Below are 24,289 nucleotides of genomic sequence, written 5' to 3' on the forward strand. Positions count from 1 at the left end.
CTCTCAGCTCTGTGAGCAGAAACATGACCAGAATTTAATTTAAAAGTGTCGACATAAAGACACAAAAAACACACAACCTGAGAGTTCAGTAACCTTTGCATATAAAACACACACACACACACACACACACACACTCTTTATCTTCCATTTGTCTGAATGATGGAGAAACTGCCGCCTCAGCAGAAAATTACTGCTCTTTAACATCTCTGCTGATTTAAACCTCACCTCCTCCTCCTCCTCCTCCTGCTCCTCCTCCTCCTCCTCCTCCTCCTCCTCCTCCTGCCTCTTTCATCCCTCCGTCTCTCTGTCCGTCTCCCCCGTCCCCTTCTCTTTTATCTGTCTCTCTAAAACGACTCTTAAAGACTTCCCACTCGACTAAATCTCCCTCTCTTCACCGCCGGCGCCTCATTGGTCGGCTGCTGACATTTTGTTAGACGTCGTTAAGGCCGGCGGCGCCATAAAGCACCTGAGGGTGACACCTCCCACCCTGCCGAAGGGTGGGGGGGTCAGAGAGAGTTATAGTTCTTATTTAAGGTCTCGATTAACCTTCTTTTCTGTACGACTAATCAATTTTCATGATACGAGCTCCATAAAGTCCGTTAATACCACACACACACACACACACACACACACACACACACACACACACACACACACACATGTGTGCGGAGTGACATGTCTGCACAGAACTCCAACCTTTACTCAGGTGAGTCCAGAACATTAGACCTCTGTTTAAAGGGACAGTTCAACATTTACATAAAGATCACTGTTCTCCGTCTGTGACAGGATCTCCACAGGAACACTGGGGACACTGAGGACACTGAGGACACTGAGGTTACTGGGGACACTGAGATCACTGAGGACACTGGGGACACTGAGGACACTGAGAACACTAAGGACACCGAGGACACTGAGGACACTGAGGACACTGAGGTTACTGGGGACACTGAGGACACTGAGGACACTGAGGTTACTGGGGACACTGAGGACAAGAGAAAACTGAGAACACTGAGATCACTGAGGACACTGAGGACACTGAGGACAAGAGAAAACTGAGGACACTGAGATCACTGAGGACACTGAGGACACTGAGGACACCAAGGACATCAAGAACACTGAGGACACTGAGGACAGTGAGGACACTGAGAAACCTGAAGACACTGAGGACACTGAGGACACTGGGGACACTGAGGACACTGAGAAACCCGAAGACACTGAGGACACTGAGAACACCGAGGACACTGAGGACACTGAGAACACTAAGAACACTGGGGACACTGGGGACAGTGAGGACACTGAGAAACCCGAAGACACTGAGGACACTGAGGACACTGAGAACACTAAGAACACTGAGGACACTGAGAACATTGAGGACACTGGGGACACTGAGGACACTGAGAACATTGAGAACATTGAGGACACTGAGGACACTGAGGACACTGAGAACACTGAGGACACTGGGGACACTGAGGACACTGAGAACACTGAGGACACCAAAGACACAGAGAACACTGAGAACATTGAGAACATTGAGGACACTGAGAACACTGAGGACACTGGGGACACTGAGAAAACTCAGAACACTGGGGACACTGGGGACACTGAGAACACTGAGAACACTGAAGACACAGGGAACACTGAGAACATTGAGGACACTGAGAACACTGAGAACATTGAGGACACTGAGGACACTGAGGACGCCGAAGACACTGAGAACACTGAGAACATTGAGAACACTGAGAACACTAAGGACACTGAGGACACCGAGGACACCGAGGACACTCAGAACACTCAGAATACTCAGAACACTGAGAACACCGAAGACACTGAGAACACTGAGAACATTGAGGACACTGAGGAAACTGAGAACACTAAGAACACTGGGGACACTGGGGACAGTGAGGACACTGAGAAACCCGAAGACACTGAGGACACTGAGGACACTGAGAACACTAAGAACACTGAGGACACTGAGAACATTGAGGACACTGAGAACACTGAGAACACTGAGAACACTAAGAACACTGAGGACACTGAGAACATTGAGGACACTGAGGACACTGAGAACACTGAGGACACTGGGGACACTGAGGACACTGAGAACATTGAGAACATTGAGAACATTGAGGACACTGAGAACACTGAGGACACTGGGGACACTGAGGACACTGAGAACACTGAGGACACCAAAGACACAGAGAACTCTGAGAACATTGAGAACATTGAGGACACTGAGAAAACTCAGAACACTGGGGACACTGGGGACACTGAGAACACTGAAGACACAGGGAACACTGAGAACATTGAGGACACTGAGAACACTGAGAACATTGAGGACACTGAGGACACTGAGAACACTGAGGACACTGGGGACACTGAGGACACTGAGAACACTGAGGACACCAAAGACACAGAGAACACTGAGAACATTGAGAACATTGAGGACACTGAGAACACTGAGGACACTGGGGACACTGAGAAAACTCAGAACACTGGGGACACTGGGGACACTGAGAACACTGAAGACACAGGGAACACTGAGAACATTGAGGACACTGAGAACACTGAGAACATTGAGGACACTGAGGACACTGAGGACACCGAAGACACTGAGAACACTGAGAACACTAAGGACACTGAGGACACCGAGGACACCGAGGACACTCAGAACACTCAGAACACTGAGAACACCGAAGACACTGAGAACACTGAGAACATTGAGGACACTGAGGACACCGAGGACACTGAGAACACTAAGGACACCGAGGACACTGAGAACACTAAGGACACCGAGGACACTGAGGACACTGAGAACATTGAGGACACTGAGAACACTGAGGACACTGAGGACACCGAGGGCACTCAAAACACTCAGAACACTGAGAACATTGAGAACATTGAGGACACTGAGAATACTGGGGACACCAAGGACACCAAGGACACCGAGGACACTGGGGACACTGGGGACACTGGGGACACCGAGGACACCAAGGACACCGAGGACACCAAGGACACTGGGGACACCGAGGACACTAAGGACACTAGGGACACTGACTCCAGAGTAGAACCGACTCTACACAAACACCTCCTCACCTCTAAGAACCTGAAGAACCTCATTTAGGCGCCGTGTCATCAGTCAGCTGATCTCTGAGCGACCACAGGAAGTTGTGTCCTCTGTAGTTGATCAAGAACCAGAACAATAAGTTCTGTATGAACCCAGAGGAGGAGCTTCACTGACCGATCTGATGTTATTGATTATTATTATTATTAATCAGCTGCATCGTGGCACATACTGTTGGTTTGTTTACTGATGTCAACAAAGACAGCAATAAGTCGTAGTGTAAAACAACCTGTCAATCAAACCCCTGACTGACAGGCAGGGGGCGGGGCTTTGGTTAAAGTTCAGATCTCTGATTGGACGTTTCAGTGCTTCTGTTACTTCATACACACACACAGTAACACACATACTTTAACACACACACACACACACACACACACTGATCGGTCTGCTCACTCTGTGAAACCACACAAACTAATGAAATACACACACACACACACACACACACACACACAGTGTAACACACACACAGGAACACACACTCCCAGTGACAGTTTGACAGGTTGTGTGTTGGAAACCAGCAGAGCAGCAGAACGAGGTCGAGCTGGGTTAAATGACTGTGTGTGTGTGTGTGTGTGTGTGTGTGTGTGTGTGTGTGTTATTCATTGATTAAAAGTGGAGACAAATAAAATCTCATTTTCTTGTTGAAGCTGAAACAAAATCAAAGAAAGTGAAAAACTGTTTTTTAGTTTTCAGACACAAAAACAATGAAACCAATAAAAACAATAAAACACTCAGACGTCACCTTCTGTCCTGTCCTTCTGTCCTGTCCTTCTGTCCTGTCCTTCTGTCCTTATGTCCTTCTGTCCTTCTGAACTGTGAATATGGCGTCGACCTGCAGAGACGTCAGAGCGACGGATGCTTCGTTAAGAACATTAAAAACAGAGAACTCGTTCCTCCTCAGTGATTCAGGCTGTGTTTTTCATGCAGATCTGTTTTGAATCATCTCAGCTTCTATTTCCTGTGCAGAAAGGAAGCTGTCGACCTGAAGGAAGATGGATTTACACGCTTGAACTCATTAAAGAATAAAACCACGTCCAGGACTTCCTGTGAACATTTCCTAGAAACAAATCAAGCTGATTAGATTTTTTAGTGAACAGTTCAAAGACATCAGGTGAACCTCGGCGTCTTCCTCTGTGGGAACGTTCCATGATGAGCTGTGACGTTCGGTGTTCATCATTCAGGTCAAAGATCCATTTCCTGTTTTCACCTCCTCTGTTTACAGCATTGACTCATGTTCACTCTGTTACGTCACAGGATATACAGACTGATGCTTGGACTGTGGAACCAAAGGTCACAAGTTCCAACTGAAAAATTTTAGCCGTTAGCGACATGTGATGAGGTCAGCACAGTGAGCCGATTGGCTGTTAGAGCTCACTGGGTGGAGCATGAAACCACTTTGATGACGTTGTTACTGCTGATGAACTCTGTCACACAAAATCATCTTTCTGTTGGAGAACTTCCTCAGAGTCTTTAATTTATCATAAAACACGGAAGACTTTCAGAATAAAAGTCGGCATCATACATTTCTGCAGACCACAGATACTGCTGTGTGTAGTGAAGCTTTTTTCCACGCTTTTGTTACCTCCAGTCTGGATTACCGTAACTCCCTATTATCAGGTAGCTCTAATAAGTCTTTAAAAACTCTCCAGCTGATTCAGAACGCAGCGGCACGTGCTCCGTCATATCTTAGAGAGCTCATAGTGCCATATTATCCCACCAGAACACTGCGCTCTGAGAACGCAGGGTTACTCGTGGTCCCTAAAGTCTCCAAAAGTAGATCAGGAGCCAGAGCCTTCAGCTATCAGGCTCCTCTCCTGTGGAATCATCTTCCTGTTATGGTCCGGGAGGCAGACACCGTCTCCACATTTAAGACTAGACTTAAGACTTTCCTCTTTGATAAAGCTTATAGTTAGGGCTGGCTCAGGCTTGCCCTGTACCAGCCCCTAGTTAGGCTGACTTAGGCCTAGTCTGCCGGAGGACCCCCCTATAATACACCGGGCACCTTCTCTCCTTCTCTCTCTGTCCTTTGCTAACACTCATGTCCTGTTACTGCATGTCGCTAACTCGGCTCTACTGCATGTCACTAACTCGGCATCTTCTCTGGAGCCTTTGTGCTCCACTGTCTCGCAGGTTAACTCGTATCGCGGCGGTGCCTGGATAGTGTGATGTGTATGGTTGTGTTGTGGATGTCCCAAGACATCTCTACATTTAATACATGTAAAGGTCCTATTTACACGTGTGTGTAGTTCAGGTCTGTGTGTGTATGATTTCCTCTCAGTGATTCATAAAGTATATCATCTTCTTCTTCTGCTGCTTCTTCTCCTCCTCCTCCTCTTTCTTCTCCTTCTTCTTCTTCCTCTCCTTCTTCCTCTTCTCCTTCTTCCTCTTCTTCTTCTTCCTCTTCTTCTGTTATGTGGCAGGAAACACAACCGTTTGCTTGTTGGTGTTAAACAGTGTCTGCAGCTCAGCTGGTGTCTCTGAGTTGTCACACCATCCACCATCTCCTCCGCCTCCTGATGAGGTGAGCTCAGATATTACCTCACTTTAGAAATATGAGAATGTACAGATGTATCTGTAGCTTGCAGAAATGTATGACACTAACATTTTCCTCTGTGACTGGACTGAGACTTCCAGCTCTTCATGATCTGATCACACTCACAGAGAGACGACATGATGAGACGTCATGAAGCTTTAACAGTCTGTGTGAAAACGATTTATTAAAATCATATCTCTGGCTCTCCTGAAGTTAAACTGTTTTGTTGACTTCTTCACTTCCTGTCCTAAACCCTCAGAGAAGTTTCCCATCATGCCCTGCAGCAGTGGCTCAGCAGCGGCCAGGTGACCTGGAGTCCTTCGACCTTGAGCTCCAGCTGGGAGGACAAAGTCCTCGTTGGAGGAGACGTCTGGGGGCAGACAGACGGAGATGGACGGGGGAGAGAGGCAGAAATCCATTCAGAGACGTTAATAAAATCAAAGAGCCTGATATGATCAAGCATGAAGTACATCACAAAGGTAATGTGAATTTAAGCCCAGATCCTTTCATTATCAAAAACACTGAGCCGGCGCTCGGCGCCGCAGCAACGCCGGCGAATTTATGAGGCCAACTTCCTCAATCTAATAGAAGGATTCAGGTGTTACTAATGGACGAGAGGGGGAGGTAATAGAGGAGAGACGGAGCTAATATGGAGTGATGGAGACGGACGAGAGACACTGCAGGAGAGCAGGAGACACAGAGACAGAGAGATGAAGACAGATGAGGAGAGGAAGAGGAGGAAAAGTTAGAAACTGAAGAAAGAGAACAAAAGATAGAGGAGGAGGAAGAGATGATGATGATGATGACGATGATGATGATGATGTGGGTTATCTCAGAGTTCAGCTGTTCAGATGGATCTTGGCTTAAACAGAGAATCAAACATCTTAATATCCAGTCGCTCTGTTTGTGTCTGAGTGAAAATATCTGATCTCAGATTTTAATGTTTGAAGTTTGGATTTTATTTATTTCCTAAAATCAAATTTTTCTTTTTTCTGAACATCGACATGATTTAAGAAATAAAACTAAGTGACACTTTCTTCTTCTTCACTCCAAATACTGTAAATTATTTCATCTTATATTTACTGAACATCATATATTCGTAAGTCATTTCTTTAAACAGTCACTGCCCACTGTTCACCATCGTGACCTTGTCACATGTCCATGTTTGATCATCAACATATGACGTCCAAGGTACCCTGGGTGTTGGTTGTTTACGTTCTGGGACGCCGTGTCAACTTCAGCCTGTTACATGCATTGTCTGTTTTCAAAGTACACTTCTGTTTTCACAGGAAATGTACAGTTTGCATACAGTCTTTTTCAAAATAAAAGCACTACGTCGACACAACGCCGGCAACTGATGTTTTTTTCCTTCAACAACACACACGTGGTTACGTTAAGCCAACACACACACACACACACACACACACACATGTTTATGTTTAGCCGACACCCATGTAGTTACGTTTAGCCAACACACACACACACATTTATATTTAGCCGACACACATGTAGTTGCGTTTAGCGAACACACACACATGTGATTACGTTTAGCCAACACATACACACACACACGTGGTTACGTTAAGCCAACACACACAGGTGGTTATGTTTAGCCAACACACACACGTGGTTACGTTTAGCCAACACACACAGGTGGTTATGTTTAGCCAACACATACACGTGATTACATTTAGCCAACACACACACAAACACACACGTGGTAACGTTTAGCCAACACACACACATGTGGTAACGGATGTAATTAAAACATGATGATGGACTGATGCCGCAGCCTGTAGGGGGCGCTAACAGATTAAAACATGATGATGGACTGGTGCCGCAGCCTGTAGGGGGTGCTAACAGTTTAAAACATGATGATGGACTGGTGCCGCAGCCTGTAGGGGGTGCTAACAGATTAAAACATGACGATGGACTGGTGCCGCAGCCTGTAGGGGGTGCTAACAGTTTAAAACATGACGATGGACTGGTGCCGCAGCCTGTAGGGGGCGCTAACAGATTAAAACATGACGATGGACTGGTGCCGCAGCCTGTAGGGGGTGCTAACAGTTTAAAACATGACGATGGACTGGTGCCGCAGCCTGTAGGGGGTGCTAACAGATTAAAACATGACGATGGACTGGGGCTGAGGCAGCAGCTCTTCAGGCTGTTTGTTCTACAGACTGAACTCATGTCATATAAATAAATAAATAAATATATAAACAAAGATGAAATCAGGCGGCGGGTCAATAACAGGAGCGGCAGCACAAAATGGAGTTTTAATGAACACGTGTTTGTTGACACACAGACTCACCGTTTCATCCTATAAGCACAAAATGAAATTGATTTAACCTGGGTTAATTTCCTAGCTCAGTGTGTGTGTGTGTGTGTGTGTGTGCGTGAGTGTGGGTGTGTGTGTGTGTGTGTTTTGAATTAAATTAGCTGTTGTGTTTTTGCGGAGGCCAGCAAACATTGTTAGCTTTACAAGCTGATCACTCAACTAAAACTACATCACTAATTAAAACCCTGCTGTGTGTGTGTGTGTGTGTGTGTGTGTGTGTGTGTGTGTGTCAGCCATTTTATGGGTGTCGATCTGATTTTGAACTCTGGACGAGAAACAAGAGACGGGTCAACACACTCACACTCTCGTCATATTTTTCTCTCTGTCTGTCTCTCTGTGTCTCTCCGTCTGTCTCTCTGTGTCTCCCTGTCTCTGGGTTTCTGTCAATCACTCAGTTACTCAACCAACACATTACTAGTTTCCGGACACACACACAGCTGACCATCATTACCAGACTGCAGTGAAGCAGAAAAGCTCAGTAATAGCAGGTCACCGCCCTCTGAGAGTACGTGTGTGTGTGTGTGTGTGTGTTGGTGTGTGTGTGTCGGTGTGTGTGTGTTGACCAGTTGGCAGTCCATTAGTGTGATGTGATGGACTCTGTTTGGCCGGACTTGGTGTGTGATGGTGATCACGGTGGCAGGCAGCTGAAAAACTGCAGCACATTTTTAAACAGCAAAAACATGAAAATAAAACACGTTTTATTTATATTTATATTTATTTTTATATCATGTTCATATGATAGTATTTGATAAATAAAGTCAGACCCAGGTGTGATGTTTTCTGTGTTGTATGAGACAGCTGGTGTCTGACATTACCTCCACTGGTCCGAACTTTCAAACTTATTAAGTTTGATCCAGAAATACAGATGGGAAGCCTCCACAGAACCGAGAGCTACAGATGTAGGTGATGACAGGACATAGGTGAGAATGAGAGGACATAGGTAATGACAGAACATGGGTGGCGACAGAAGGTTGGTATGACAGGAAGTAGGATATAGAATTGACAGGTCGTAAGTAAAACCAATACGTAGGTGGCAGGACACAGGCAATGAAAAGAAGTGGGTGGTAACTGTACATCGGGACTGACAACTGCAGGTAGGTGACGACAGGACGAAGGTGATAATGAAAGGTAAAACAGTACCAGCATAGTGACAAACTGTATCAGTGTATCAGGCTGTGGCTCTGTCTGATATTTAGAAGATGGTTCCTCAGGACATCTAAGCATCTCTGGATGTGTCTCCGGATGTGTCTCTGGATGTGTCTCTGGATGTGTCTCTAGATGTGTCTCTGGATGTGACTCTGGATGTGTCTCTGGATGTCTTCTGGATGTCACTCTGGATGTGTCTCTGGATGTCACTCTGGATGTGTCTCTAGATGTCTCTCTGGATGTCACTCTGGATGTGACTCTGGATGTGTCTCTGGATGTGTCTCTGGATGTTACTCCGGATGTCACTCTGGATGTAATTCTGGATGTGACTCTGGATGTGTCTCTGGATGTGACTCTGGATGTGTCTCTAGATGTCTCTCTGGATGTGTCTCTGGATGTGACTCTGGATGTGTCTCTAGATGTGACTCTGGATGTGTCTCTGGATGTGTCTCTAGATGTGACTCTGGATGTGTCTCTAGATGTGACTCTGGATGTGTCTCTGGATGTGACTCTGGATGTGTCTCTGGATGTGTCTCATCTGGATGTGTCTCTGAATGTGTTTCTGGATGTGTCTCTGGATGTGACTCTGGATGGTTCTCTGGATGTGTTTCTGGATGTGTCTCTGGATGTGTATCTATATGTTTCTCTGGATGTGACTCTAGGTGTTTCTCTGGATGTGTTTCTGGATGTGTCTCTGGATGTGTGTCTATATGTTTCTCTGGATGTGACTCTAGGTGTTTCTCTGGATGTGTCACTCTGGATGTGTCTCTGGATGTCACTCTGGATGTGTCTCTAGATGTCTCTCTGGATGTCACTCTGGATGTGACTCTGGATGTCACTCTGGATGTTACTCTGGATGTCACTCTGGATGTGATTCTGGATGTGTCTCTGGATGTGACTCTGGATGTGTCTCTGGATGTGTCTCTGGATGTGACTCTGGATGTGTCTCTGGATGTGTCTCTGAATGTGTCTCTGAATGTGTTTCTGGATGTGTCTCTGGATGTGACTCTGGATGGTTCTCTGGATGTGTTTCTGGATGTGTCTCTGGATGTGTGTCTATATGTTTCTCTGGATGTCACTCTAGGTGTTTCTCTGGATGTGTTTCTGGATGTGTCTCTGGATGTGTTTCTAGATGTGTCTCTGGCTGTGTCTCTGGATGTGTCTCTGGATGTCTTCTGGATGTCACTCTGGATGTGTCTCTAGATGTCTCTCTGGATGTCACTCTGGATGTCACTCTGGATGTGTCTCTGGATGTTACTCTGGATGTCACTCTGGATGCGATTCTGGATGTGTCTCTTGATGTGACTCTGGATGTGTCTCTAGATGTCTCTCTGGATGTGACTCTGGATGTGTGTCTGGATGTGTCTCTGGATGTGACTCTGGATGTGTCTCTAGATGTCTCTCTGGATGTGACTCTGGATTTGTCTCTAGATGTGATTCTGGATGTGTTTCTAGATGTGTCTCTGGCTGTGTCTCTGGATGTGTTTCTAGATGTGTCTCTGGCTGTGTCTCTGGATGTGTTTCTAGATGTGTCTCTGGCTGTGTCTCTGGATGTGTTTCTAGATGTGTCTCTGGCTGTGTCTCTGGATGTGTCTCTGGATGTGTCTCTGGATGTGTCTCAGCATGTGTCTCAGCATTTGTCTCTGGATGTGTCTCTGGATGTGTCTCTGGATGTGTCTCTTGTTCCGGCAGATGAACGGGTGATGCAGATCACAGCTGAAGTCTTCTTTAATATTTCATGTCACGGCTGAATAACTCACACACATGTATGTGCACATGCACACAGGGGCTCCGTGCGCTCTCACGTGCATGTTTAACGAGCTCTGTGCTCCCTGCTGCTGAAAAATTCACCGCTAGCATCAAAGTTTAACGAGGACTTCCTTTCTGTCCTAACGAATCCAAGTCCATTTGTTCACATTTAAATAACCAACCAGGCTACCGCGCAATTAACATAACACACAGACACACCATACAACACACACAATAATACGTAACAGACACATAACACATTAAACACACACACAACACTCAGATGTCAGAGTTGTTTTCTGAGTGCAGTGTGTTACAGAACATGTGTCGTCCATTTTCTGCAACACACACTCATCTGACCATTTTGTGTGTGTGTGTGAGTGTGTGTGTGTGTGTGTGTGTGTGTGTGTGTGTGTGTGTGTGTGTTTGTATGTGTGATGGTTTATTAATGTGTGTCAGAGTGGTTTGAAACAGGAAACCTCTCATCTCTGTTTGGCTTCAGGCTGAATTCTGTCCGACCCATAACCCCATGCTCTGTACGTCTGTTTGTATGTTTAAGCGTGAGTGTGTGTGTGTGTGTGTGTGTGTGTGTGTGTGTGTGTGTGTGTGTGTTGATGGTATAATTAATACAATGTTCTGTGGGGAAGTTCCTGTCTTTACATAAACAGATATTTTCCCCTCCATTTCAAAAAAAAAAAAGTTCTGTCCACACGACCTTCATCTCCAACTCATTGTCACTGCAACCTCGTCACATGTCCACGTTTGGTCATGAATTTCCACGTCCACATATGACGTCCAAGGTAACCTGGGTGTGTTGGTTGTTGACATTCTGGGACGCCGTGTCAACTTCAGCCTGTAACATGCATTGTCTGTTTTCAAAATACACTTCTGTTTTCACAGGAAATGTACAGTTTGCATGCAGTCTATGTCAAAATAAAAGCATTATGTAGGTACAACACCGTCAACTGATGATTTTTCCTTCAACAACACACACATGGTTACCTTCAGCAAACCGAGTTACGTTTGGCCAACACACACACGTGGGTACGTTTAGCCAACACACACACGTGGTTACGTTTAGCCAGCACACACACGTGGTTACGTTTAGCCAACACACACACGTGGTTACGTTTAGCCAGCACACACACGCGGTTACCTTCAGCAAACGGGGTTACGTTTGGCCAACACACACACATGGGTACGTTTAGCAAACGGGGTTATGTTTAGCCAACATACACAAAAACGTGGGTACGTTTAGCAAATGTGGTTATGTTTAGCCAACACACACATGTGGTTACGTTAAGTAAAAACGTTGTTATGTTTAGCCAACACACACACGTGGGTGCGTTTAGCAAATGTGGTTATGTTTAGCCAACACACACACGTGGTTACGTTAAGTAAAAACGTGGTTATGTTTAGCCTATACACACACATGGTTACGTTAAGTAAAAACGTGGTTATGTTTAGCCAACACACACACACATGGGTACGTTTAGCAAACGTGGTTATGTTTAGCCAACACACACACATGGTTACGTTAAGTAGAAACGTGGTTATGTTTAGCCAACACACACACATGGTTACGTTAAGTAAAAACGTGGTTATGTTTAGCCAACACACACACGTGGTTATGTTTAGCCAACACACACAGGTGGTTATGATTAGCCAACATATACACGTGGTTACGTTTAGCCAACACACACATGGTAACGATTAGGCAACACACACACGTGGTTACGTTTAGCCAACACACACACGCATGGTTATGTTTACCCAACACACACACATGGTTATGTTTAGGAAAAAAGAACCGGGTTGGCTTAACAATCTTACAGGAAGTGAACACCGGCCTCCCGGGTGAAAGTCACGTGGTTGTTGCGCCCATCCACAGCCCCTCCCACCTGCCCTACTCAGACTCCTGCTCCCTTAACTTTTGTTGTTGTCTTGCCGCGTTTCCCCCTGACGCCGCTGGGTACTGTTAAACAATAACAGCTGTGTATCATGCAGATGTGAAAGAACAGCTTTTTTGTCTGTGTTTGACGCCAGAAGTCACTGAGCAAGAGCCGGTATTCAATGACATCAGAGTGAGACCAGGTTGTGACAGAAAGCGTTGAATTAGAAATAAATATTTCTAGTGTGAAAGTGTAGCGACAGGTGGTACGATGTCAAAATGAGTATCAAAAGATTATTTTCACTGCATATTTGTAGCTGAAAATGTACATACACACGTCACATGGAAAAAACTGGAGAGCAGTGAGACTCTTATTCTGTAGATGTTCTGCAGCTGAGCCCTCCTGTGGTTCGGACTTCAGCTGTCTGTCTGTGAAGTGTTACCTGTTACTCTTGATTTATCAGCTGACTCTGCTGGTGATGAAGAGGATGTTCTCGCTGTTTGTTACTCTGATTGGCTGAAGGAGTTTGTCTGTCAAGGAGAGTTCACACTGATACAGAAACAGAAACAGGAAGTTGAGCTGAAATCATTAGGACGGTCTTACCAGGATAAACATCTGTATCTGTCACAGACATGAAATAATGGAAATGTTTAGATTTTACTCAACACTTCCTGTTTCTGTTTCAAAATAAGAGCCTTCTGACAACATTTCTTTTCAGTTTTATTCATAAAGCCCAATATCACATATCACAGTCTGCCTCAGAGGCTTTACAGCAGACGACATCCCTCTGTCCTTGGGTCCTTTGTCCTCATACCCTCTGTCCTTGGACCCTCTGTCCTCATAGCTGCAGCAGTTCAGTGAGATAGCTGTCATATGCTGTTCACACAGGGGCGGGGCCACACTGCCTGCATGAGCAGCGTGTGAAGCCCCGTGTGTCACGCAGGCAGTGTGGCCTGGGTGTTAGGAGTGGATGTCATATGAGGTGTTTCCCATCAACAGAGTTTTAAGAGGCGTGTGCAGTGACGATGTCAGAGGAGATGGACACTCTCAGGTGTTTTTCATCAGACACATGAGGTCAGGAAGAATATTTTAAAGTGTTTAGACTCTGTCAATTTCAGTCTTCTGATGGAAATTGTCACAGATTTCAGTATCCAATGGAAAGTGTTCAATAATAGTATCCAGTAATCTGTGGTGGAATAAGAGGAAGTGTCTCCTCACCGTCAGTCATGTGTGCAATAACCGTCGGCTGTTTAACATCATGACCTCGGCTGCTTAATACTTTAGGTGCGCTTGATTTCTCTCTGTGATCGCAGCCTGCTCAGTTATTCAGACGATTATTTGACTCATTTCTCGTCTTAATATCGGGTCTAACAGAGACGCTGTGAGTGTGGAGTGTCTAATGGAGTGAAGTGGGAGTGAAATGATGTGACCGCTGAAGGACGGCGTGTTCCTGCTGAATATTTAACCCACTAAGTGCTTCTGAAGGCGCTTTTTAAAGGTGTTTTAATAACTAACGCTGCCTGCTGGCTCTATTATGGACGGCTGAATTAAACATGGCCGCTGCTGCACATGAAGGAAAACAGAGCGTGAGTCATCGACCTGCAGCCAGCAGTCCAATCAGGAGCTGGGGAGCCTCACCTGAGAGCTCTGATTGGACCAGAGACTCCTAGCTGAGGACAGAAACTCTCTCAAGTTTTTATCTTTAAAGTTTATTCAAACTTCTCAACACGTCACCATGGTAACAGACCTGAACTGACACCTGAGAGATGATGGTGATGATGAGGAGGAGGAAGAGGAGGAGGAACACTTCCTGCTCAGGTGAATCCAGGTTCTCTACACCGTGTGGTGACGTGCTAAAGACAACAGATAGAAGATGATACGTGCTGATACGAACGAACGAGTGACGTCACTGGTGTCAACGTGTTCTAACCCTCATCTTGCTGAATATCATGAACAACATGACACGCTACATACCAACCTACTGCAGGTTTAGATGCCATGTCAATTTCCACCTGTTACTTTGTGGGTGAAGGTTCGACCCGATTACAGACTACAGACTATAGGGACGCCTCCCAGTGCATATCAGACCACCATGAAAGGTTTGTCTTCGCAGCAGTACCTGAGGCCAACATCACTGACAAAGGGACGGTCTTTGACGAGCTGGGAGTGAGAACAGACCTCATTCCAAACTCAGCAAATATCACCGCTGCTTTGTCAGTGGTGTCGACGTCAGACACCTTACGCCAAAAGTAACATGTCGCAGTGGTTTAATACGCCGCTGGACAGTGCCCCTTTGAAACACTGCTGGTAACAATGTGACTTCAGGAGCTGGAAAGTCCCTGTAGGGTGGGGGAGGGGAGGTGAATGTTTTGTTTTAAGCCTAACGTCCCGATGTTGGTTGCAGCTTCCTGCGACATCAGCATCAGTCTCGGGAGGATACGTAGCATGTAAAATGTAGACGTGAGAGGCGTGATGTGTGACGAGTCAGGATGAGAGCATGTTGGTGTCTCTGTGTGCAGCTACATTCAAGTGAGAGTAATCAGTAGTTTTCAGATGAATGCAGTGAAGTAAACATGCACAGTGACACAGGAGTAAGTTCAGGTAAAGTCAGACATGTGGTCGATGGTTCATCAGCCTCTCTCAGGTTGTTAACGTGTGACGTAATCACTGACTGTGTGTGGTTGTTGTGCTCCATGTAGCGAGCGTCTCTGTCGTCCTTGACCAGTCATGTCTCTCCTCAGGAAGCTGCATGTAAATTAACGAGCAGGTAATTAATCTTAATTAGTGAGGAGGAGACAGTGAGTGTGTGTGTGTGTGTGTGTGTGTGTGTGTGTGTGTGTGTGTGTCAGCAGACAGCTGGACTCTCTGCTGCTGCCTTGCTCCGGGGCACTGCTGCTGTTTCAGGGATTAAACCTGCGACCTTCAGCTGCTGCAGCTGGAACAACTCCTGCAGATCAACACAGAGACGTTTGCTCTGAAAGAACCTGACAGAACATTTTCAGGGTTAAATCAGCACTAAGCAGTCAGACAACAGAACACTGATGGCTGCGACGTTTAAAGTCATTAGGTCATCTGGAGTCGTTTTCACACACAGGTGGCGCCGTAGAGCCCCTAAGACGTCCCAGCTTTACACAGGATCAAATGACGGCAGCATCATGTGGCTTGAGTGTGTGATATTAGACAACATGATGACATCACAGAGTCAACACAACAGTGTCGGCCTCTAGTGTGAAATATAACGTACATGTCAGCAGCTCTCTATAAACAATAACAATGACGTCACATGTCAATAACAATCATTTAGAGTCCCTGTTATATGGCGTCTGATCTCAGTTCAGCTCCTCAAATATGGTCAATGATTCCTGTGTCGAACACCAACAAGAAGAGTCGTCCTTTTGCAATTCGGTCTCGCTACAAAGTCGTTGAAAACCAGTGCTTGGTCAGTGACTTCCGATATTAAACACCAATATAAATAGCCATCCTTTCACTTCAGCATGATACGCAGCCAGTTGCCATTGTTTTTAATGGCGTGCGGTGGTGACAACAACAAAAGTTAAAGGAGCAATAAACGAAATTCATCATTTCTAGATTGAAGGAATTAAAAAATTGCTATGTGAAGAACTAGAATTGTAATTTCATCTGGAGTACAGCATGACCTCACACAACCTCTCTCTGTGTTGATCTCCAGCCCATTGTTTATAAGCCGGTCCGGCTGCGCGTTCATGTACGTTCATGTGAATCCCCCCCTGCCCCCCCTCTCGGAGCCCTTGGCCCTCCCTCCCTATAAAGGGCTACAGCCAGTGAGCAATGGCAGCGCATATTTTCGAAATGAAATGGCAGAGTCAAATGTTTGTTTTAATTAGCGTTACAGTAACATTAGGCACGTCGCTATGTCAATTCAATTAATGTTACAATCGTAGCATGGGTTAATGTCCGGAGCTTGAGTTATTAGCGGCTCTGTCCCAGCAATGGGTCAAGTGTTACGGTTGTGTTAGGTGAGTAGCCCGGCAGCCCAGCTAACATTTGCAATTAGCTAATTTGTAATTAGCATTGTAAAATGTAGCCTGGCGGGCAGCCTGGTGGCTGTGTTTAGCTATTCCCCTGCCTACTTCAATGATGATGGTACCTGTAATAAATGTAATATATTTGCTGAGATGGAGGCGAGGCTCAGTGACTAGAAGAGCTGGTAGAAGCGCTCCATAGCTTTAAGTTACTCCAGTAGCCGTAGTAGCTCTAGTGCTAACTCCAGGAGCTAACGCTAACGTCCCTACTCTGCGTGAGCTGGAGCCATGAGCTGTGGGCTCACGGAGAAGAGTAGGGACGTTAGCGTGACAGCCAACTAGTGCTAACGCTAACAGGAAAGCAGGGAAATAGCTAAACACAGCAGAGACTGAGAGTGAGTGAAAGACATTGCTAACTGCTAAACTAAGCCAAACTAAGTTGGCTGTTTAGGTTTTATTTCCTCGTCCCTGTGGCAAGTGAATCTGCCTGTAGTGAAACCAGGGCTAACCGGTGCTTCCTCCTCAGGCTCCACTTCACTCAGCTGCCAGCACAGCCAGTTAGCCTCTGCTAGCTTCCCAGCTAAAGTTAGCCCCAGCTCTCCGTTTGGATCCAACCGGAGCACGGAGCCCTGGTTTGTTATTCAGGTTAATGTGGGAAGAAGCAGCGGGTGTATTGGGCAGCTGAGTGAAGTGGAGCCTGTGGAGGAAACACCGGGACCGTCTGGATGTAATAGTCCGTGGAGGTGCTGCGGTGCTCAGCTACACAGATGAGGCGTGGGGGGTGGAGAGCAGAGGTAGAGGGAGGAGTGGCTCATGACACACTTTGTTTTGGTCTACAGGCAGTGCACAACAGCAAACCTAGCAGTGAAACGATTTCACTTTTTGCCCCTTTAAGGTGGAGGAAGTCCGAGTAAGGTGGGTGTGAGGGGTGGTGGATGGGTCCAACAACCACTGACTTTCACCCAGGAGGCCAGTGTTCACTTCCTGTAAGACTGTAACACCAAACCCTGCTCTTCTTTGGCCTGAGCTGGAATAATGTAAAGTAACTGATTACTTTCAAACAAAAGTAACTAGTAATATGTGATTGCATTTTAACAGTAGGCCTTACGTGCCTGAGTTTGACCTTCCTCCACCCTGTGACGGAGTCTGCTCTGTGATGGAAACAGTTCTGTGTCTCTGCGGGCTTCGATCTGTCCGTCAGCAGTTTGACATTAATATTCATATAAAACTTTATACAGTAAAACTCTGAAGCTGTTTGACTGACAGCTGGAGACGGACCAATCACCAGCCGACCTGCAGACATAAAGGAGGATCAACCTGAACGTGACGGACGTTAAACCTCAATATGTTCACACACACACACACACACACACACACACTCAGCTCAGGATGATTGACAGAGCTAATTAACAGCAGTGTGTGTAGATCAGCCCTCAGAAGCTGATTCCCCGTCTGACACACACACACATTTAAATAACATTAAACCTGAGCACTGTGTTTCACACACTCAGCATCTCACACACCTGAAATAACTGTTATGAAGAAGACGATGATGATGATGATGATTGATGGTGTTTCACCAGCCCTGCACGCTGAAGGCCTGCCGCCACAGACGCTAACATGGATGATTAATTTAGGTTTAATTACCTAGACGGCTCGTTAACAGATACCTGACCACCTGTCTGTCTGTCCCTCTGTCTGGGCATCCAGCTCAACACTCTAAAGCTGCGGACACACCAAACCGACATCAAAGAACTAGCGGTGACGAAAGCCAACTGTTGCTTCGTCTACGTCGCCTCACGTCGCCCTGTGTCAGTTGCATTTGAACACACTACATGGACTACATCCAACGGCCAAATAGCACGTACGTTCTGTACATCCTGACAGCCGAGGGGTTTCCTATCTGTGCAGCCGAGCACCGCAGCACCTCCACAGACTATTACATCCAGACGGTCCCGGTGTTTCCTCCACAGGCTCCACTTGACTCAGCTGCCCGATAAACCCGCTGCTTCTTCCCACTTTAACCTGAATAACAAACCAGGGCTCGGTGCTCCGGTTGGATCCAAACGGAGAGCCCGGGGCTAGCTCAGAGACTAGCGGAGGCTAACTGGCTGTGCTTCCCTTCGTCATGTTGTGCTAGCCGATCCCAGCTAGCCCCGGCTCTCTGCTTGGATTCAAATGGAGAGCCGGTGCTAGCTGGGAAGCTAGCGGAGGCTAACTGGCTGTGCTTCCCTCCGGTCATGCTCCCAGCTAGTCCCAGTTTGTTATTCAGGTTAAAGTGGGAAGAAGCAGCGGATCTGTCAGGCAGCTGAGTGAAGTGGAGCCTGAGGAGGAAGCACCGGTTAGCTCCGGTTTCACTACAGGCAGATTCACTCGCTACAGGGGCGAGGGAATAAGACCTAAGAAGCCAATCAGAGTGATCTCTTTCATTGACTAGCTCAGCCGCCGATTCAACATGCTCAATTGGCCAAAAAGCCGTCGACGCCGAAGGGCCAACGGTGCGGGACACACCACAAAAACTAGGCCGACAGACGCTCACCTTGAACGAAACTAGACGCTCATTTGTCTCTGAGCGGCTTGTGGAGTTTCTTGGTGAGGGCGTCCTGGAGTCACCACCATGGTGTGATTGTGCTCATTGTGACAGAGGCCGAGGCCTGTCATCCTACAGATGCTCAGGTACCAAAAGAAGGGACCCAGAGAGGCAAGCTACAACACCTAGGCAGAGCTAAACAACCTGAGCCTCAATCCAGCTTCCTGTTTCCTGTACCATCGAAACCAAGGAGAGAAGACGGTTACGATTTTCTTCAGCCGCAGAGACTAATGACCATGTGAGGCTGAATGCCAAAGCGTGGGTGAGTCCTGCAGCTACATGCTAATGTTACTAGCAAAATTTATTTATCTATTTATTCATTTATTACTCTTCCTGGGGTCCACACAAGCAAACATCACATCCTATCATATTGAAATGTATAATTAAAAAGGCAAAAAGGAACAAAATACAACAAGAAAACAGGAAAACTACAAAACAATAATCATACAACAAATAAATGAAACCAATAACCTGTGGCATTTAACATTGTATGAATTAGCCTAGCAGCTAGCTGACTGTTCTCATATGAAGTCAGGATAAATCACACACAGGACTGAAGATGTCTCAGTGATGTGGAGGTTTTATGATCTTCAATTTACTGTTTCTTATCTGTAAAATCAATCAAAGCTTCGTTTCCACTGAGGGAAAAAGTTTCAGCTGACAAAAATAAACAGGAGGTCTGCGTCACTGTGACATGGAGGTACATGCAGAACCTTTGCTGTAGGTGTGACGTCAGTTCAACACAGACGAATCAATCCTCCATAAGACTCACGTCCTTCATTTGTAACATCAGACAGTGACGACTTTCAGTTAATTTCCTCCTGACTTGTTTCTCTATTGAAAAATTATGAGTGGTTTATGACATCAGACACATGAAGGTAAAAAGACATCACAGTTATGGCGACGCTCCCCTTCATATGTTGGTACAAACGTTCTGCTGGTGTGCGTCTCACTCTGAGCTACATGTGCAGTGACATTTGTGAGCATCAGGACTCTGACTGTGTTCAAAGCTGCAGCGAGTCGAGCGTCCCACCATCATGTCGTCTTTGAGGCTGATCTGGAAACAGCTGGATCCACATCAGCCTCATGAGCTGACATTCAGCAGGTTGGAGGTCAGAGGTCAGAGAGGAGAGATTTACTGTCTCTAATCTGAATAACACTGCTGTATTCAGATCAGTCGCAGATAGCAAGAACTGTGTGTGTCTGTGTGTTTGTGTCCATCATGTCCATCAGGGGACACCTGCTGCACACACACCGTGTGAGGACTCTTTCTCTGTGTGTGTTTGTGTCCATCATGTTGTGGGGACACCTGTTTCCACCCTACCTTGTGGGGACTCTTGCTCCATGTGTGTTTGTGTGTTGTGGGGACACCTGCTCCACACTACCTTATGAGGACTCTTGTTCTGTGTGTGTTTTTGTGTCTCATTCTTCTTCTGTGGTATGTATTCTAGCAGCAGGCGGTGATCCTCTTCCTCTCAGTTAAACCAACAACATCCTGTTTAACAGTGCTGTGTTTGTGTTTGCTAGCTCGTTAGTGCTGTGATTCACATTTAATTAGTTTACTGTACGAGCTTGTTAGCTGCAAGGGCCTTAACAAGGACCTGGCCTTGAGACTAACGGGCTGACTGTCACACTAATGATTTAATTACTCAGGCAGCGCCGATATCAGCTCGTTAGCATCAGAGTGTGTTAACGAGACGCTGAGTGTGTTTACAGGAAGTGTTTTAACTCTAATTGTTTAATTGTTTGCTTTCAGTGTGTAAATGATCTCCGGGCTGTGAGTCGCTCATTAGGGTGTTAACGAACATCCACGCCTCTTTAATTAATGTAAAGTGAGAAGAAACTCCCAGAAGGGACTGAGGCAGTCTCATGACCAGTATGTAACCAGTGGGACCAGTTTAGGACCAGTCTTATCAGAGGACAGCTCAGTGACGTGTCACAGACGGGTCTGATCTCCTTAATTAACCCTCTCCTGTATCTGTTTTTTACTGACCAGTCCTTTAACTTCACTTGACACTTTGACCTCACTGTGACATCACTGTGACCACAGGAAGCTTTCAGGCTCATCAAAGTGACATGAAACCAAGACTCCAACATTTTAAATGTTGTTGAGCTGATGACCTGAAACACTGGTCCATGTTCAAGCAGTGGGACGTGAGCTCCCTCTGGTGGTACGTTGAGGAATCTCAAAAATATTTAAAGAAAAATTAAAAAGAAATAATAATTAAAATTACTGCTGCCAAAATACATTTTAAATAAAAATACTTGGACTGTGAGATCCCTGAAATGTGATGTAGCTTTGTAATTCCTGTAATATTTTAGTTTCTTTATCATCCCGCCACGTAGTCCCGTTCACTAACATAGTGAGCGTAAACGTCCACGATTAGTTACAAGTGTGATATAAGACAATCGGAAAAGGGAAAAACTCTGCAGTCGAGAAGAAGAAAAGAAGAAGAAAAGTGCGGCTCAGGAGTCAAATACTGTAAAACTTCAGTCTCATTCATCAGCCCGGTGTGGCTACACATTTAGACAAATAAAGGCCTGTCTCTATTAGAGGCCTGGTCTCGTTTCCAAGTAGATCATTTTTATAGAAGTTCCAAAAATTTATAAAATGTTTTAACATTTCGTTTTCTTGAACCGCATGCAAAACGCAAATCAGTGGGTAATGAGGTGGTCCTTGTTAGCGCAAGATTTCAACCTTGAGATCCACCACAAGAAGGGTACAGATAACGTCTTAGCTGATGCCCTTTCGCGTGTGTAATTATGTTCTGTGAACAAACATCTTAGGGGATGTTGTTCATTTAGGGAGGGGGGTGTTATGTTCCCCAGCCGCCTGTGTATTTATTAGGCTATATGTATGTGTTTATGTCTATGTATGAATTTGATCATCATGTTTAGTGGAGAGTCAGACTTCTCTTTCTGTCCGGAGATCGTGTGTGCATTGTGTTAACAGGTGTGCAGGTGATTCGCTGGACGATCGTGACGTTGCTCCGACTGGATTGGCTGAGCAAGGGGCTCGGCCTTCAGTGTCAACGGACAGCTACTGGATAACAAGCGTGACGTCACCGCTGCCGGATTGGTGGAGCAAGGGGCTCGGCCTTCATAACGCCGGCCACACGGAAGCCACGGCCCCACTCTCGTACATGGCAGCAGCACATTGTATCGTTCTCGTTTTGTGATTGATAAGTACTTTGTTGTGTGATCCACGTGTGATTATTTAGCTTGCTTGCTAAATAATTAATTCTTTTGTTAAGACCAGCGCCTTAGGGCCAACTGAGTCTTTTGTGTATATTGTAAATAGTCATTGTCACATATTATTGTTTGCACGGAGCGTAGGGGTGAGCTGCTATTTTTGTTATACCTGTTTTCTCCTGTTTTTCGTTAGCCTAGTATTGTATTTTTGTTTCTTTTGTTTTTGTTAGGGATTAATTATTTCGCCGGTCGGTAGACAGGTTGCTTTTTGTTTGTTGTTTTGGCCTGGGCTCACCCTGACGTCTTTTGCTCCATTTTGTGTGCGATATTGTACAGTGTGTTTTTGGAGTGTGTAGCAATAAATTGCTCACCTGTACATTTACTCCCGTGTTTCTGTGTGTCCTTATGTTACGCACCCACACCCCTAGACCGGGGCGTAACACCGACTAAACTGTGAGTCATAGTGACGTCTGCGGCCCGGTGCTGTTTCTCTCGAACATCAGGAACGGTGAGTCTACTTAGCGAATCCAGAAAAGTCTCAGAAGAAAATACTGAATGTAACAGATATTCATAAATACTTTACAGCAGAGCAGCTACATAACGGTAAAGCATATTAATAATTAGACAAATCAGTAATGTAGATAAACTAATTAAACAGATAAACTAATAAAACAGACTCAGTGAGGCTGTGTTACCTTTATTATACGTGTTCAGACAAATTTAATTAATGTTTTCTGGTCCCTGAGGGAAACAAGATCTGACTCCTGTGTCAGTGGTGTGCTGGAGGGTAGACGCAGGTATACGGGTTATACCCTCCTGTTTTCCAGGCTGTTTACAGTCAGCCAAAGACATTAGAATATACAGGAGAGTATTCACACCTGCTCCAGCGTCAGTGTCTGAAATGCCCCGCCCACCACCAATGCACGTGAAGGTATAGAGTCAGTCACTGCTGTTTTCAGCTTTAGTATATTGTCTATGTTTTCATATTCAGATTTGTCTGATTGTTTGAAACAATGAGATGTATGGAATTTTATTTATTTTATTTTTTATTTGACAGGGACGATGTGATTTCACATAGTTCCAGTAGAGAACGTGAGACTGATGTGTTGCACGTAGCTATTGCTAATTTTCAACTCTTGTCCCAAGCTTGCCTTTTACATGTCGACCTGAACTGTCCATACTTACAGAAATTATCTTTTATTTTTATTCTTTTATTTTTCTGTGAAAGAAAAACAGAAATACAGACAGAAACCGTGGTCTGTCAGTGTGAGTGAAGGTTCTGGATGTTTGAGCATGTTGTTGTGTTTGTTTGGTCTTTGTTAATAATCTGTTGGATTATTTGGAGAATTATTTGGATTTGGAGAATATTTTATATTAAATCAACTTAAACTTACCGATAGATTCAGTCTCAGATGTTTTTCTCTCACTACTTTTGTATTTTGACTCTCTCTATAATGGACTCTCCCTCTCCTCTTCCTCTCTCTTCATCTCTGTCTGTCCGCCTGTGTGTCTGCCTGTCTGTCTGTTTGTAGCTGCAGGGCTCTGTCAGCGTTGTTTCTCTCTGCGGCTGATTGGCTGCTGAATTACAGAGGGAATCACTGTGATTGGCAGCAGAGAGCCCACAGTAACAGCTTGGCAGGAAGAACACAGGACTACTAATTACTGAGGTGTGTGTGTGTGTGTGTGTGTGTGTGTGTGGTTGGATGATGTGACGATCATGTTGTTCC

The sequence above is a fragment of the Epinephelus lanceolatus genome, chromosome 21 (assembly GCF_041903045.1).
Source record: "Epinephelus lanceolatus isolate andai-2023 chromosome 21, ASM4190304v1, whole genome shotgun sequence".
Taxonomy (NCBI): Eukaryota; Metazoa; Chordata; class Actinopteri; order Perciformes; family Serranidae; genus Epinephelus; species Epinephelus lanceolatus.